The 17,719-nt window shown below is 45.6% G+C and overlaps 1 protein-coding gene across 5 annotated transcripts in view; it reads right to left on the bottom strand.

Annotated features, from left to right (window-relative positions):
* The window catches only part of ST3GAL1 (ST3 beta-galactoside alpha-2,3-sialyltransferase 1), a 142,357-nt gene that overhangs the window by 48,616 nt on the left and 76,022 nt on the right, over positions 1 to 17,719 (bottom strand). For 3 of the 5 annotated variants that reach the window (XM_081949873.1, XM_081949870.1, XM_081949871.1), the window contains exon 2: positions 10,639 to 10,818. The gene's annotated coding sequence lies outside the window, so the exon portion shown is untranslated. The remainder of the gene's footprint in view (positions 1 to 10,638; positions 10,819 to 17,719) is intronic. The other 2 variants (XM_081949872.1, XM_081949874.1) reach the window with 1 other exon arrangement.

A 17,719-nucleotide genomic window follows, 5' to 3' on the forward strand; every position in this document is an offset into this window, starting at 1 on the left:
ACAACAACTCCGCCGTTGCCGGTCCCAAGCCCGGATGAGAAAGGAGGAGGGTTGAGGTCAGGTTGGCAACCTGGCCCCATAAAAAAACCCGCCAACCCATATAACATGGTGAAAGAAACAAATAAAAATTCTATACCGCATCGGTCGTCGCGCGGGTTAACAAGGGCCGCGGCGGATGTTGAGGTCCCTGGACATCCGTCGACAAGTGGGCTACAAGTGGACCAGCCAACAAAACGACAAAAATATAGTGCTGATGAAAACCGTGCCATAATGGCCTGTTATTACAACTCAGAGCCTGGGAAAAGAGGTTATTTAAAGCGAATGTATGAATTATGGAAACAACAACATCCAGATTCAAATGTTAGTGAACAACGACTTGCAGATCAAAGGCGATTTATTACATGGAATAAAGTGTTTAGTGAAGTTGAACTTGAGGAAATTCAAGCAAATTGCAAAACTGAGAAAACAACATCACAAGCAGAAATAACTGATACTCAAGACACACCTAAAGGCATTGTAGTAGAACTCCCAGAAGAAGCTGTCGGGGAGGAAATAACAACACTATCACCAGAACCAGTTATCACTGAACCAACTGATGAACTAACTCAGAAACAAAAAGAATTGAAGGACAAGATCATGGAGCATTTTCTGCTTAATAAGGAACGGCAACGTTTACCATCATTAAAAACTGTGCCTAAGAAAATTTTGGCCCCTATCATGAAAATGGTTAATGCAGTGCTTTCAACAATTGAATCGGGATCCATCTTGGAAACGAACCAGTTAATGTACAGCGCAGCCGCAATAGTCACTAATGAACTAGGCATTAAAATCAAAGCACCTAGTTACACAACAGAAAAAGCATCAAAGCCAAAGTGGAAAATCCGATTGGAACAAAAAGTTAAAAAATTAAGGGCAGATGCTAGCAATTTGAAGAACATGCGTGAGCAACGACTTAGAAACAATAAAATTATAGATCAGCTAATCAGAAGGTATAGATTGGATACAAGAAACATCAATGAAGCTGTAGAGATTGTAAAACAGCAGATAACAGCAACAGCTAGGAAAATTGAAAGATATGAGGCACGAATCATCCAGTATAAACAAAATCAGCAATTTCGATCAGACCAACGGCGTTTTTATCAAAGTCTTAATGTGAATGATGACACCAAAAGTCAAAAACCAGAAAAGCAGGCCACAGTTAAATTCTGGAAAGAATTGTGGGAAAATGCAAAGGACTACAATAAGGAAGCAAAATGGATACATGACTTTGAGAAAAGCATTGGCAACAAACAAATGCAAGTATTAGAAATAACAACTGAGATGGTCAAAAATCGAGTAAAAAAAGTAAAGAATTGGACATCACCTGGAAAGGACCAATTACATGGTTTCTGGCTCAAATATCTGACCAGTTTACATGCAATATTGGCCAGGCAACTGAATGAGATTTTACAAAATGGCCAAATTGATGAATGGTTGACAACTGAAAAACATACTTGATTCAGAAAGATGCAACTAAAGGAACAATACCTGAAAACTACAGACCAATAACATGCTTGCCAACAACCTTCAAATTACTCACAGGCATTATTGCAGATAACATTATGGATTATTTGGAAACAAACAACATCTTGCCAGTAGAGCAGAAAGGCAACAAAAGAAGGAGCAGGGGCACAAAAGATCAGCTCCTAATTGATAAAATGATATTAGAAAATTGTAAGAACAGAAAAACGAACTTGAATATGGTCTGGATTGATTACAAAAAGGCATTTGACTCATTGCCGCATAGTTGGATCATAAAATGCTTAGAAACAACTGGCATTAGCAAAAATATTACATCCTTTACTGAAAAGGCGATGAAACAATGGAGAACCGAGTTGGCAGTAGGGAATGAGAACTACGGAATGGTTAATATCAAGCGAGGAATTTTCCAGGGTGATTCACTTTCACCTCTTCTCTTCATCATCGCGATGATCCCACTATCAGTAATCTTAAAAAAAATGAAATTAGGCTACCAAACAGCCAAAGAAGCCGAAAAAATTTCGCATTTATTATATATGGATGATTTGAAACTCTATGGAAAGTCAGAAATAGAAATCCAATCATTGACAAACACAGTCCGAGTATTCAGCACCGATATTTCAATGAAGTTTGGCATGGAAAAATGTGCCACTGTATCCATAAAAAGAGGCAAAATCACTGCGTGTGAGGGAATTGAAATGCCCAATGGCCAACTAATTAAATGCAACGAAAATGAAGCCTACAAATACTTAGGCATTCTGCAGTTGGATAACATCAAGCATGGAGAAGTAAAAACTATTGTCAGGAGAGAGTACACCAACAGAGTTAGGAAAATTTTGAAATCTAAATTGAATGGTGGAAATACAATCAAGGCCATAAACACCTGGGCAATACCAGTTATAAGATACACAGCTGGTATAGTTAACTGGACACAAGCTGATTTGGACATTTTAGACCGAAAAACCAGGAAACTAATGACAATGCACTACAGTTTACATCCACGTGGAGATATTGATAGATTATACCTACCCCGGAAATCAGGTGGCAGAGGATTATTACAAGTGAAGCAAATAGTTGAAGAAGAAAAACATGCACTGGCTGATTATTTAAAAGAAAGTCAAGAACATCTATTAATCGAAGTAAAGAACAAAAATCTATTGAAGGCCCAACAGACGAAACAAGAATACAAAAAAGATGTGATAACATTAAGAATGGAGAGTTGGCAGAACAAAGCATTGCATGGCCAATTTCTGGAAAAAATAAAAGATAAAGTGGACAGTGAAAAAACTTGGTTATGGTTAACAGCAGGTACATTAAAGAAAGAAACAGAGTCACTAATCCTGGCTGCGCAAGAACAAGCTATCCGCACAAATGCCATTAAGACCAAAATCGAAAAATCCTCTGATGATGCCAAATGTAGACTTTGCAAAGAGGCTGATGAAACTGTTGACCACATACTCAGCTGCTGTAAAAAAATCGCGCAGACTGACTATAAAATGCGGCACAATTCAGTGGCACAAATGATCCACTGGAATTTGTGCAAAAATTATAACATTAAAACAGCAACAAACTGGTGGGAACATAAGCCTGAAAAAGTCGTCGAGGGTCAGATGGTCAAGATCTTGTGGGATTTTCGCATACAAACGGATAAAATACTGGCGCATAATACACCAGACGTCACACTGGTTGAGAAAAATAAGGTTACAATCATAGACATCGCAATACCAGGTGATAGCAGGGTCGCCGAGAAGGAATATGAAAAAATCGCAAAATACCAGGACTTAAAAATTGAAATCCAACGATTATGGCACAAACCAGCAGTGGTAATTCCAGTGGTAATCGGCACACTGGGTGCTATTCCAAAAGCACTGGAATTACATTTAAAACAGTTAAAACTTGACAAAATCACCATCAGTCAAATGCAAAAGGCCGCACTGCTTGGATCCGCACACATATTACGAAAATACGTTATGACGTCCTAGGCCCCTGGGTGGGGCCCGACTAGTAATCAATGCCAAATCCGGCGAATCAACTGGCCGCTGTGATACAATCGTATAATAATAATAATAATAATAATAATAATAATAATAATAATAATAATAATAATAATAATAATAATAATAATAATAATAAATTTGAATTTATTAGCCGCTCCCTTTCCAGGCAGGGGCGGCGTACAGTAAAACATATAAAACATAAAACATATGTACAAACACATAAACATACACATATACAAAGACATACATGCACGGAGGAGGTAATAAATTACATCACATTTAGACAGTTAAAAATCACCATTAAAATACCCCAATTATAATAACACAATTTAAAATTTAAAGAATTTAAAAGGACTGTCAGGAGGAATAAGAAAAAATTTACGGTTGAGCCAGGCCAGATAATTGAAAGAGGTGGGTCTTCAGCTGTACACGGAAGGAGCGGAGATCGGAAATAATCCTGATGTCACGGGGGAGGTCATTCCACAGGGCTGGGCCCATCACAGAGAAGGCTCTGCTCCTGGGTGTCGCCCCCCGACACTGTTTAGCGGACGGCACCCGAAGAAGTCCCTCTGTGTGTGAGCGGATTGGTCGTAGGGATGTATGGGGCAGGATGCGATCCTGCATGTAACTAGGTCCTGTGCCATGAAGCGCTTTAAAGATCATAATCAAAACCTTGAAACGCACACGGTAGACTACAGGAAGCCAGTGCAGCTCGCGCAGGAGAGGTGTTACAGGGGAGTATCTAGTCCTCCCCATAATCATCCGCGCGGCCGCGTTCTGGACCAACTGTAGTCTCCGAGTGCATCTCAAGGGAAGCCCCATGTAGAGAGCATTGCAGTAGTCCAGGCGAGACGTCACTAGCGCATGGGTGACTGTGCGTAGGGCATCCCGGTCCAATAAGGGGCGCAATTGGCGCATCAGGCGAACCTGATGGAACACCCCCCTTGCCACGGCTGTTACATGGTCATCCATGGACAGCCGGGCATCCAGGAGGACGTCCAAATTGCGCACCTGTTCCATGGGGGCCAGTTGCACGCCCCCAATGGCCAGAGATGGAAGCAACTGGTTGAACTGGGAGGCCGGAAGCCACAGCCACTCCGTCTTGGAAGGGTTGAGTTTTAGTCGGTTGCCATCCATCCAGACCCGTACGGCCTCCAAACACCGGGACATCATTTAAACGGCTTCATTGGGGTGGTCCGGGGTGGAAATGTATAGCTGAGTATCATCAGCATACAGATGATATCCCACCCCAAAACCACGGATGATCTCGCCCAGCGGTTTCATGTATGTGTTGAACAGGAGAGGCGAGAGCACCGACCCCTGTGGCACCCCACATGTGAGGGGGCTCCGGGTCGATCTCTGCTCCCCTGCCAACACACGTTGCGTCCGGCCAGAGAGGTAGGAGCCAAACCACCGTAGAACGGTGCCCCTGACTCCCAGCCCCTCTAGCCGGTGCAACAGGATACCATGGTCGATGGTATCGAACGCCGCCGAGAGATCTAATAGGACCAGGATAGAGGAACAACCCCTATCTCTGGCCCTCCAGAGATCATCGACCAATGCGACCAAGGCTGTCTCCATGCTGTGCCCAGGTCGGAAGCCGGACTGGCGTGGGTCTAGATAATCATTCTCCTCCAGGTGACGTGGGAACTGTTGAGCCACCACACTCTCTACAACCTTCGCTAAAAAAGGAAGGTTGGAGACTGGACGATAATTGACTAGATCCGTTGGGTCCAGGGAAGGCTTCTTGAGCAGGGGCCTCACAACCGCCTCTTTCAAGGCGGCCGGCAGGAACCCCTCACCCAACGAAGCGTTCACTAGGCCCAGGAGCCAGTCGCGCATAACCTCCCAGGATGCCAGTACAAGCCAGGAGGGACACGGGTCCAATAAACATGTGGTAGGTCGCAGACGTCCACGCAACCTGTCCAAATCCTCAATGGCAACCAAGTCAAACTCCTCCCAAAGCGGTCCCTCAAGACTCGCCACGGGCGTCTCAACTGGACCACTGAAAGGGGCCCATCCCATCCGGATTTGAGCGACTTTGTCCTGTAGATATTTCCCAAACTCCTCTGCTCTGCCCTGTAAAGGGGCTTCCCGCGGTCTCTCAAACAAGAGGGAGCGAGTCACCCGAAACAGGGCGGCAGGGCGGTTATCTGAGGACGCAATAAGAGCGGCACAATATTGACGTTTGGCTGCTCTTAATGCCACAAGGTATGTCCTCAAATAGGCTCGTGCCTGTGCTCGGTCAAATTCGGAACGGGAGGATCTCCAACGACTCTCTAGGCGTCTCTTGTGGCGTTTCATCACCCTTAGCTCCTCGGTGAACCAAGGGGCCAGGGTGGTTCGTCGCCGCAGGAGAGGCCGCAAAGGTGCCACCCGGTCCAGGGCCCCGGTAGTCGCACTATTCCATGCGTCTACCAGGTCCTCCACTCGGGGGCGGGTCAGGTCCACAGGAGGTGACCCAAGCTCCGTCTGGAACCTATCTGGTTCCATCAGGCGCTTAGGGCGGAACCATCTAATACCTTCCGGTTCCGCCTCCCCGCAGCGGGGGGTAGCACCGGGGAAGTCAAGCCGGAGAAGTGAGTGATCTGACCATGACAGGGGAATAATAGTTGGATCCCCTATTCCCAGATCACTCGTCCACTGGCCAGAGACAAAGACAAGGTCCAGCGTGTGGCCTCCCTCGTGAGTAGGGCCCTGAATTAATTGAGTCAGGTCCATGGCTGTCATGGAAGCCATGAACTCCCGAACCCCCTCAGACGCTTCTCCCATCGACGGCAGATTAAAATCCCCCATCACTAAAAGTTTGGGGGTCTCAACCGCCACCGATGAGATCAGCTCGAGGAGTTCGGGCAGGGCCACTGATGTATAGCGAGGAGCCAGGTATACTATCAGCAGGCCCAACTGCCTCCCTGGGCCCCATCTCACGACAAGGGACTCACACCCGGATGTCTGTGGCACAGTGAACTCTCTCGGCTCCAAGTCTTCCCAGATAATCACTGCTACCCCACCGCCCCTTCCCTGGGCCCGAGGCTGGTGAAATGCTCGATAACCTGGCGGGCACATTTCCACGAGGGGTAAGCCTCCCTCGTGGCCCAACCAGGTCTCAGTTATTCCTGCGAGGTCCGGCTCCCCCTCCAAAATTAGATCGTGGATGAGGGGGGCCTTATTGACAACGGACCTCACGTTGCATAACAGCAGTCTCAGGCCTTGGGTCTGTAGATCCTGACCACCTAGTATGCAGGAGTTGGTACAAACGACCGGGTATGACCAAAAACCCCGGTCTCCCAACCGACTACGCGCTCTTGATCTGTCCTCGCACCTGCCCCTCCCCACGACCGTTGGTATCAGAGAGCCCTGCACAGGAATGCTATCTTCCCTCTCCTCCCCCACTCCGCTCCCTCCTCCTTCGACCACACCTAGATGCCTGGCTCTCCCATCCCTCCTGCCCTGTTCCCCCCCCATCCCTGGAACCCCTTACAATTTTTAAAAAGCAATTAATTAAAAAACTCCTCAATGTGCGCTTCCTCCACCTCTCTGGGTTAATGAACCCGTCCTCAAGGTGGGCCCTCGAAAGGGCAGGAGGCCATAACTGCGAGAGGGGGGACTCTCATAGCTGTAGCAGGTCTAGCCTCGTGTATAACATATTGGACAGGGCCAAGTTCATCAAGTGGGAGCTGTAGATGTTAATATGCATCAGCAGCCGCAATTCCCACTAAGGGGATGGTCCTGGCAAGGGGATAGTCCAGGCAAGGGGATAGGCTGATGAAGATAGTCCACATCTGGATGGAAATGATGGCTGATGGAAATAAAATAAAATAGCCAGCTGGTGGATAAAAGACTGCAGCTAAGAAGTAGTTCGTAATAGGCGGTAGGTCGTAATAGGCAGTAGGGCGGATAGCCCATAATAAGTAGGTGGTAAATGAGTGGGGGGGTAGTGGTGAGCACAGCAAAGCACTGGGTCTGACCTTCTGCATGGGCCTTTGATGTTCCAAAGCCTCCGTTCCATGGCCTGCCATAGTTGTAAATAGTCCTCCGTCCATTTGGCCACCCATAGTCGTTGTTATTGGGCCCGGGAGGGCTGCATTGGCCTCCCTGCGGCCTCCCTGCAGCCCTTCCACCGATCTTTCCACTCTCTACTTCCTCCGGCGCCTCAGGCCTCACTCTCCTTCCCTTCTTCCCTTTGGCGCCTCGGATCTCTCGGGCCTCCCTCGGGCCTCACACTCCTTCCCACGGCCCTCTCGCCGGTCTAGAATCATAATCGCCGGCCAGTTTGGAGCTCAGCGTCCCCTAGATCATAATTCGGGCCGCTCGGCTCTCCTGGGTTGCCCCCATCTTTCTGAATGTCTCCAGCCAAAATCCACCCAGTCAAACAGACCACCGCCGCCGTCCTCCAACCTCCTCCAGCCTTCTCCGCCCCCTCCGCTCAGGTCTTTACCGCATCGCTGCTCCACTGGCGCTGGCGTTCCGTTGCTCTGCCGCTCCGACTCAAAAAACGCCAGCCGCCATGCCGGCTTAAAAACGCCAGCCGCCATGCCGCGCCGACTGGCGCGCTATCTTCCTCCTGTCCAGCTGCCCGGCCGACCTGACGGGCCAGCTTGGAGCCGGGCAGGGTGCCAGGATATTCGGCGCCAGAAATCCCCGACCCTCAAGGTGGAAATGAGGGTCGGCAGCATCCCGCCCGTCAAAGAGCCCTCCGCATTTAGCGGAGCTCAGAGGCAGTCCTCCATTCCCTCCGGAAGCTCCTCCTCCTAATTTCCAGTGCAGGTAATCCTCAACTTATGACAGTTTGTTTAGTGACGCCCTTCAAAGTTACACTGAAAAAAGCGAGTTATGACCATTTTTCATACTTGCAGCATCCAGCCCCCCCGAAGTAAAACCCTGATGCGGCCCTCAATGAGACCGAATTTGACACCCCTTGTTTAGAGGATCTAAGAATGTGAGAAGGGAACAGAGCAAGAAACTTTTAACAGAGCAAGAAAAAGCAAGAAACTTTTAACAGAAGAGAAGGAGGCAGTACAACACAGATCTAAGCACCCCATGGGCTGAATTTGGCCTGTGGGCCTTGAGTTTGACACCCTGCTCTAAGCCATTTTTTTTGGCCCTCTAATCCTTATTAGGGCAGTGTGGTGACTTAGCAGTTAAGATGCTGGGGTGTCAGCTGGAAAACCCACAGCCCAGGTTTGAGACCCGAGCGCCACGTGACAGGGTGAGCTCCCATCCTCGCCCCAGCTCCTGACAATCTACCAATTCAAGAGCGTGCAAATGCGAGTAGATAAATAGGTACCACTTTGGTGGGAAGGTAGCAGCACTCTATGCTGGTCACATGATTGTGGAAATTCAGACAGCGCTGTCTCAGTGGTCTCAAAATGGAGAGGAGCACCATTCCTTGGAATCCGACACAACTAGCGGAGTAAAATCTGCATGGACACCTTTTTTCCTTTTACCGAGTTCTATTAAATTCCACTTTCCTACTGAAGATGCTGTAAAGTTTATACTCAAAAGCCATCACAAACATTAACACTCTGATCCTGGAGACAAGAGAGGAAACAACAAAACCACAATCCACACACACAACACGACAAGGCCCTTTTCTGTTCTTAGCATCTGTTCAGCAGACTAAGGATTTGCACAAAGGGCAAATGTTTGTGGCCAAAATGGAATTAAAAGAGAAGGAATATGTTTCTTATCCCATGAATCGGACTGCGGGGAAACAGAACACCGTGTCCCTCTCCCAAACTACATACGTTTATTTCACTGTAAGAATTATGGTTTTAATTTTGGAGACGGGAATCATCTCAATACATGCAGTGGACTTCTTCTATGATCCCGCCCCAGCTTCTAAGACCCTCAGCCATTGTCCATAATTCAGTTTCAGCTGTAGCTGAGCACAAAGAGCCCACCCAATTTTTTCCCCACAGTTTCAGCCTAGAAATTTCAGGTGGATAATTTCTTCCAATTTCTCCAAGAGACCGGGGTGGGGTGGGGGAGTAACACTGAAGGACAGGATTCCTCTTTCACAACCCTTTGCATCAATGGTGGGATTCAAATATTTTTAACTACTGGTGCTGTGGGCATGGCTTGGTGGGCATGGCGTGGCTTGATGGGCATGGCAGTGGAAGGATACTGTAAAATCTCCATTCCCTCCCACTCCTGGGGGAAGGATATTGCAAAATCTCCATTCCCACCCTACTCCTGAGGGAAGGATACTGCAAAATCTCCACCCTACTCCTGAGGGAAGGATACTACAAAATCTCCATTCCCTCCCACTCCTGAGGGAAGGATACTACAAAATCTCCATTCCCTCCCACTCATGAGGGAAGGATACTACAAAATCTCCATTCCCACCCTACTCCTGAGGGAAGGATACTACAAAATCTCCATTCCCTCCCACTCCTGAGGGAAGGATACTACAAAATCTCCATTCCCTCCCACTCCTGAGGGAAGGATACTACAAAATCTCCATCCCCACCCAACTCTTGGGGGAAGGATACTGCAAAATCCCCATTCCCTCCCTACTCCTGAGGGAAGGATACTACAAAATCTCCACTCCCTCCCACTCCTGGGGGAAGGATATTGCAAAATCTCCATTCGCACTCCACTCCTGAGGGAAGGATATTGCAAAATCTCCATTTGCACCCCACTCTGGGGCCAGCCAGAGGCGGTATTTGCTGGTTCTCTGAACTACTCAAAATTTCTGCTACCGGTTCTCCAGAACCTGTCAGAACCTGCTGAATTTCACCCCTGACACCAAGGACCCCCCAGTTCAACCCAGAGCTACAAATATTTTCTTCTATCGGCTGCATTTGTTCTAGTGTGCTTAAATTTTTTTTAAAAAAAATCATATGTAGGAGTTTTTCCTTTCTGGGATTGTTTTCATTCCTCCCTAGCGGGGCCCAGGCCTCGCCTTGAGTTTTCCATCTGATGCCACAAAAGCCCAATGTCTTGCATTTTGCAAATTCCACCTGCGGTAGAAGAGCTCTTGCATTTTGCAAATTCCACCTGCGGTAGAAGAGCTCCTTTTTTGCTCCACTTCTTCTCAGGTGCAATTCTGGGAAAGACACACAGTGACCAAACCCGGAGCCAACTTTGCATTGTGAGAGGCTCAAAGAGATTCATTTACCTTGGCGACTCTTTTCACTTGGCTGGTTTTCTAAATCCTGGATAGACACTGATCATGGCTTTTCCCCCCCTCTTCCTGTCACTGTAGATCTCCACTTCGTCCCCTCGGTTTTTCCCTGTTCCGTCCTCAGCAGCAGAGAAGTAGGCCCATCCTTGAGATCTTCAGATCTTCACGGATCTGCTGCACAAGAGAAGAGCAATCAATTCGATTCCAAGTTTGTGATCACACATGTATCATATATCACCCATTCAGCACTGAAGGAAAGATTAGCTTGGATTTTTTAAAACAAATTTTCTCCCTCTCTCCCTAAATAATCTTGTATTTCAAAGTTAGGGGAAAGTTATCTTAGATTTGCTGGGAATATAGTACAGGTAGCCATCGACCTACGACCACAATTGATCTCAAAAGTCACCTGTTGTTAAATGATACATTGGATAAGTGAGCTTTGCCCCATTTTATGACCTTCCTTGCCTCAGTTGTTAAGTGAATCACTGCAGTTGATAAGTTAGCAACCCGGTTGTTAAGGGAATCTGGCTTCCCCATTGACTTTTGCTTCTCAGAAGGTCACAAAAGGGAATCACAGTGTCTTGGGACACAGCAACAGTCGTTAAGTATGAACCAGTTGCCAAGCATCTGAATTTTGATCACATGGGAAGTGGGGATGCTGCAAAGGTGGTGACTGCGGAAAACGGTCATAAGTCACTTTTTTCAGTGCCGTTGTAGCTGCTGTAATGGTCACTAAATGAACTGTTGTAAGTCGAGGACTAGCTGCAATGGAAACCAACATATCTTCTTTCCTTCTCCTTTGTTGATGTGTGTGTGTGTGTGTGTGTGTGTGTGTGTGTGTGTGTTCCTCTAAATTTAAGATCTTCTGCTAATTGTGTTGCTGTAGGAGATGACCAGGCTGAGCCTGAGGGAGAGGTCAAACAAGTCCTAAGTCATGAGTCCCTGCCTGCCTTGAATGCCTTTCTTATCTCCCGCTCTTTTCTCTTGACCGTTAGTTGGTCGGATTCTCATAGAGAGGCTCAGCTTGCAATAAATATTTAAACTGATTTGAACTGCCTGAATCTCCTGATTTCCCAGGCCTGCTTGACAATTGTGTTCCTGCTGCTGCTGCTGCTGCTGCTAATGATAGTGGACCTTTTCGGCACAAAGTGCCCAAATCTGAACACGTGTGCATGCATGTGGCGCACCAGAGCACAGGAAACCCAACAACCAGCTGGCCGGCACGCATAAATGGTTTTAAGGTTTCTGGCACATGCATGCATGCTGGCCACCTGGCCTTCGTCTGCACCGGAGGACCAGAAACCCAAAGACCAGCTGGCCGGTGCGTGCATGCCTGGTTTTTGGGCATTTTCAGGCCATTTTTCAAGTCCATTTCAGGCTATTTTTGTGCCATTTTCGGACTAGTCTGCAGTAGTTAAAAAAAGAGACTGGACAGCTATTTGTCCAGAATGGTATTGGGTCTTCTGCTTGAGCCGGGGGTTGAACTAGACAACTTCTAGGGTCCCTTCCAACTCTGTTATTCTGTTTGTTCTGACCTAGGCTTCCTGAGAAAGCATAAATCATAATATTAGTCCCCCAAAGCCCTCTTTTATTTATATGGCTTTGAATTATGGTCATTCACAGCCTGCAAGGCTTCACAAACAGTCTGTGAAGATTCTGACAGATGCCTGCTCGAGTTGCCACAGTCTTTCAGGAGAACGTTGATAAGCACACACCTTTATCTCCCTGGAAAATGGCTTAAAATGGATTTTGGGGCCATTTTTGGCCCGTTTTCCGGCACTCCAGTGCCTTTGAAGACCAGCATGTGTGACAGAAACCAGAACAGCAGCTGGCAACCGTGTGCATGCCCAGAGAGAGGGCTCTGCATGCCACCTCTGGATCACAGATCTAGACCGTATTGCTCAAAGAAAGAACTTGGGTCCTTCTGAATGGCTGCAGTGGCTTTATTAAAGTCTGCTGAAGACATCCTATTACTGAAGGGTCAAGCAGACACTTCTCCTGTCCCATATACTAGGGGACATATGCAGCTAAGCTGCATCTAATTTCAACCGTTGGCAGTAACAGAATATGCTGAAATGCACCTGATGGGAACAAGGAAGCCCAGGGAAGCCCAGGTAGAAAACATATGATTCTCAATTATTTTGCTGCTACCTTTGGTTTTTCCTGGTATCTGCTGCTGAGGGGGTCCCTGCACACCTAATGGTAGGGTCCAGCCTGACCCAGGGTGCCCCCATTATGGTGTGTCTGGCTTGTGTAACAATTGGGGAGGACCTTAGCCCCAACTGACACTACACAACCTTGGTTTTGAAGACACAAGCCAAGATGCCCCTTGCCTCTATCTCTTGGACATCGCAGACAGCTTGAAATCATCTGGCATCAAAGTGAGCTTGCAATTTTTCCAGAATTACTCCTTCTGAATTCCTACTAATTCAATAATCATTGAGTCTGTCAACTGCACCTCTATAACTGTCTGGTTTGGTTCTGCAACCCAACAAGACTTCAGAGGATAATTAGAACTGCAGAAAAAAACAATGGCTACCAACCTGCCTTCCACTGAGGATCTTTCCACTGCAAGAGTCAAAAAGAGGACCGTGAAAATATTTACAGACCCCTCGCATCCTGGATATAAATTGTTTCAACTCCTACCCTCAAACCGAAGCTATAGAGCACTGCACACCAAGACAACTAGACACAAGAACAGTTTTTTCACGAACGTCATCACTCTGCTAAACAAATAATTCCCTCAACACTGTCAAACCATTCATTAAGTCTGCTATTACTATTAATCTTCTCATCGTTCCTATTACCCATCTCCTCCCACTTATTATTGCAGGACTGTAACTTTATTGCTTGTATCCTTATGATTTATATTGATATTGATTGTTTCCTGATTGCTTATTTGTACATTATGACTATCATTAAGTGCTGTACTTTATGATTCTTGTGTATTGTATATTATCTTTTTATGTACACTGAGAGCATATGCACCAAAGACAAATTCCTTGTGTGTCCAGTCACACTTGGTCAATAAAGAATTATATTCTATTTTATTCTACTCTACCCTACCCTACCCTATCCTATCACATTCTGGATCATGGAGACTCACATTATTACTGTTGTAAAAGTGGTCATTAAAATGAAATCAGATCACGTAGTGCTTTGACTTAAAACTGTAGTTGTGGACTTCATTGTGGTCAGAAGCCAGGAAGATTTGTATTCAGATCTGACTCACCCAGAATCTTACGTGGCATAAACAACTTATCAACAGACTTTTTCCTGCAAGCTTTGCCTTTCTTTTAAAGTTCCCTCATACAAACCTTTAGATCAGCTTTTAATAGATCTATTCTATTCTATTCTATTCTATTCTATTCTATTCTATTCTATTCCTATTCCATTCTATTATCCTTCCTTCTTCCCTATTCTATTCTCCTTCACTGTTCTATTCTATTCTATTCTCCTTTCTTCTTCCCTGTTCTATTCTATTCTATTCTCCTTCCTTCTTCTCTGTTCTATTCTATTCTCTTTCCTTCTTCCCTATTCTATTCTCCTTTCTTCTTCCCTGTTCTATTCTATTCTCCTTCCTTCTTCCCTGTTCTATTCTATTCTCTTTCCTTCTTCCCTGTTCTATTCTATTCTCTTTCCTTCTTCCCTATTCTATTCTCCTTTCTTCTTCCCTGTTCTATTCTATTCTCCTTTCTTCTTCCCTATTCTATTCTATTCTCCTTCCTTCTTTCTTGTTCTATTCTATTCTCCTTTCTTCTTCCCTGTTCTATTCTATTCCTATTCCATTCTATTCTCCTTCCTTCTTCCTTGTTCTATTCTATTCCTATTCCTATTCTATTCTCCTTTCTTCTTCCCTATTCTATTCTTCCTTCTTCCCTGTTCTATTCTATTCTCCTTCCTTCTTCCCTGTTCTATTCTATTCCTATTCCTATTCTATTCTCCTTCCTTCTTCCCTGTTCTATTCTATTCTATTCCTATTCCATTCTATTCACCTTCCTTCTTCCCTGTTCTATTCTATTCTATTCCTATTCCATTCTATTCTCCTTCCTTCTTCCTTGTTCTATTCTATTCCTATTCCTATTCTATTCTCCTTTCTTCTTCCCTATTCTATTCTTCCTTCTTTCCTGTTCTATTCTATTCTCCTTCCTTCTTCCCTGTTCTATTCTATTCCTATTCCTATTCTATTCTCCTTCCTTCTTCCCTGTTCTATTCTATTCTATTCCTATTCCATTCTATTCACCTTCCTTCTTCCCTGTTCTATTCTATTCCTATTCCATTCTATTCTCCTTCCATCTTCCCTATTCTATTCTATTCTATTCTCCTTCCATCTTCCCTATTCTATTCTATTCTCCTTCCTTCTTCCCTGTTCTATTCTATTCCTATTCTATTCTCCTTCCTTCTTCCCTGTTCTATTCTATTCTATTCCTATTCCATTCTATTCTCCTTCCATCTTCCCTATTCTATTCTATTCTGTTAATGAGACCTTTGCTTCCCTATCTTCTCTGGATGCTTTCTTTATTGCTCAAAACAGTAGAAGGTGCGTTATTGCTGATGTTGTTGTTTTTCTGGCTGCCCATCTGAAAAAGTTCCTTCCTGTGGCCTTTTATGGGGTGAAATGAAACTACAGAAAGCTATAGAGCCTTAATTTCCAAAGCACCAGAAGACAAAATAAGAAAGAATGGATGGAGAATAAACAGGGAGAGAAGCAACCTGGAACTAAGGACAAATTTCCTAATGGTGAGCACAATTAACCAGTGGAACAGCTTGTCTCCAGAAGTTAAAAAAAGAGACTGGACAGCTATTTGTCCAGAATGGCATTGGGTGTTCTGCTTGAGCCCAGGGTTGAACTAGAAGACCTCTAGAGTCCCTTCCAACGCTGTTATTCTGTTTGTTCTGACCTAGGCTTCCTGAGAAAGCATAAATCATAATATTAGTCTCCAGAAAACCCTCTTTTATCTATATGGCTTCGCATTATGGTCATTCACAGCCCGCAAGGCTTCGCAAACAGTCTGTGAAGATTCTGACAGATGTCTGCTCGAGTTGCCACAGTCTTTCAGGAGAACGTTGATAAGCACCCACCTTTAACTCCCTTGAAAGGCTGCCAGAGACCTACTTGCCAATTAGTTTTGCAAGGCAAAACTTAGCACAGAGTCAAACAGAACTTCTCAGAGCTTGAACCGAACAGATGAACTCATTGCTTCCTGCAAAGGCTCAAGTCCCATTTGCTTCTCTTTTATGTCTTATGGGAGGGGACCGATCATCTCCAAGCCTTACTCCTGAGTCGCCCTTTTTGTCTTAATTCAGGGGTGTCCAAACTTGGGAACTTTAAGACTTGTGGACTTCAACTCCCAGAATTCCCCAGGGAGTTGAAGTCCACAAGTCTTAAAGTTCCCAAGTTTGGACACCCCTGTCTTAATTGCTCTTGCCTTCTGGAAGCTCTGTGAATGCGTGCATTGGGAACAGGCTCCCACTGTTCTTCTGCCTCACTGATGTCAGACTCCGGAGGCTCTGGAGGCAGCACATAAACTACCAGATGGCCTTGGCCCCCTCTCTGCCTCTGACGCAGAACCCTCGTCCAAGCCTTCCCCAGACTCCAGGACTGGCCCATGTTCCTTCCCAACCTCCTCGCTGTCCGATTCTGCTGCCAGCTATGCTGGTCACTGGCGGGCCACAACGCTGTTATAGAGCTTCACTAAGTGCCAGAGAGGGAATCGTTCAATGCGAAGAAAGAATGTTGTCCCACACCTCATTCCGAAGTAAAGTACTTGACACCGCAGCCTTAAGCATTTCTCTTTTGGAGCATATTCTCTTTCATCAAATTGAATAGAACTGAGAGGGGGTGGGTGGAAAACCCCCACAAGGTACAGGAATATTCTTCTTCACAATACTGGTATTAAATATACTATTCTCCCCCAGTCCTTTGTCAATGTGGTTGCCTATTTTTTTAAAAAAGGGTTCCGGGAGAAAATACCCAGACACGTCTATTTTTCTCTGCTCCCTTGATCTCCCCCCTTTTGTTCTGTCTTTAAGCTCCTCATCTTCTCAAGTTCTGCCTGCGTCCCCCCCCCCCAAAAAAGCATTTAAATCCCTCTCCTGGCGAACGATGGACCAGGTGGTTTATTGGCTGCTGGAAAGTCTTATGTTTAAGCCTCGCTGAGAAGAGGAGCAATCCTGGCACCAGGTCTCTTGCCAAGGATGGGTATCTGTTTGGCAACTGACAAGGATAGGGAGATGCCCCTGGCCAAGCCTGTCGGAGCCGCAGGTGCCAACTCCTTTTGGCACACAAAGGAGGGCATGGATAAGAAGGCAGATGTGAAGGAGCGGGGTGCAGGAAACAATGGGGGAATTCTGCCATTGCCTGCGCCTGTGAGTTAATCAGCTATCGTGCGGCATATATGCCAACAGAACAGGGTGTGTGTGTGGGGGGGGGAGAAACAGCACAAAAGCTTACAACTTTCCTCTTGCGTTATTCAGAGTTGGAGAGAAGAGAGGAAAGGAGAGGGGAAAAAGAAAGGGGAAAGGAGAGGAAGGAGAGGAAGGGGAGAAGAGAGGGTAGGAAGGGGAAGAGTGAGAGAGGAGTAGGGGAGAGGAAGGGGAAGAAAGAAAGGGAAAGGAGAGGAGGAAAGAAGAAAGTAGAGAAGGGAGGGAGGGAGGGAGGGAGGGAGGGAGAAAAGGAAAGAAAAACAGGTTGGTGGTAAAATAAAATAGGTGCATTGGGCTGGTAGGCAAAACAATCTCGATAATATTTTTTAGATGGAAAAATGAATGTTTAAAAAAGTTAAGATATAAGAAGAAGAAGAATTATGAGAATGTATACCTGTAAATGTATGTATGAGACCAAAAACAATAGATAGATAGATAGATAGATAGATAGATAGATGATAGATAGATAGATAGATAGATAGATAGATAGATGGATGGATGATAGTTTTTTTATTTTTTAACATACATATATAATCCAAAGTATACCATTACATCTTAACAAACATTTTTTGAATATTTAATAATATATCAATTCCGCTTGCCATTAAGCCTCTTCAATTTTTATTTGCTCTTCTGCTTTCCATATACC

The sequence above is a fragment of the Natrix helvetica genome (assembly GCF_964273705.1).
Source record: "Natrix helvetica genome assembly, chromosome: 4".
Lineage (NCBI taxonomy): Eukaryota > Metazoa > Chordata > Lepidosauria > Squamata > Natricidae > Natrix > Natrix helvetica.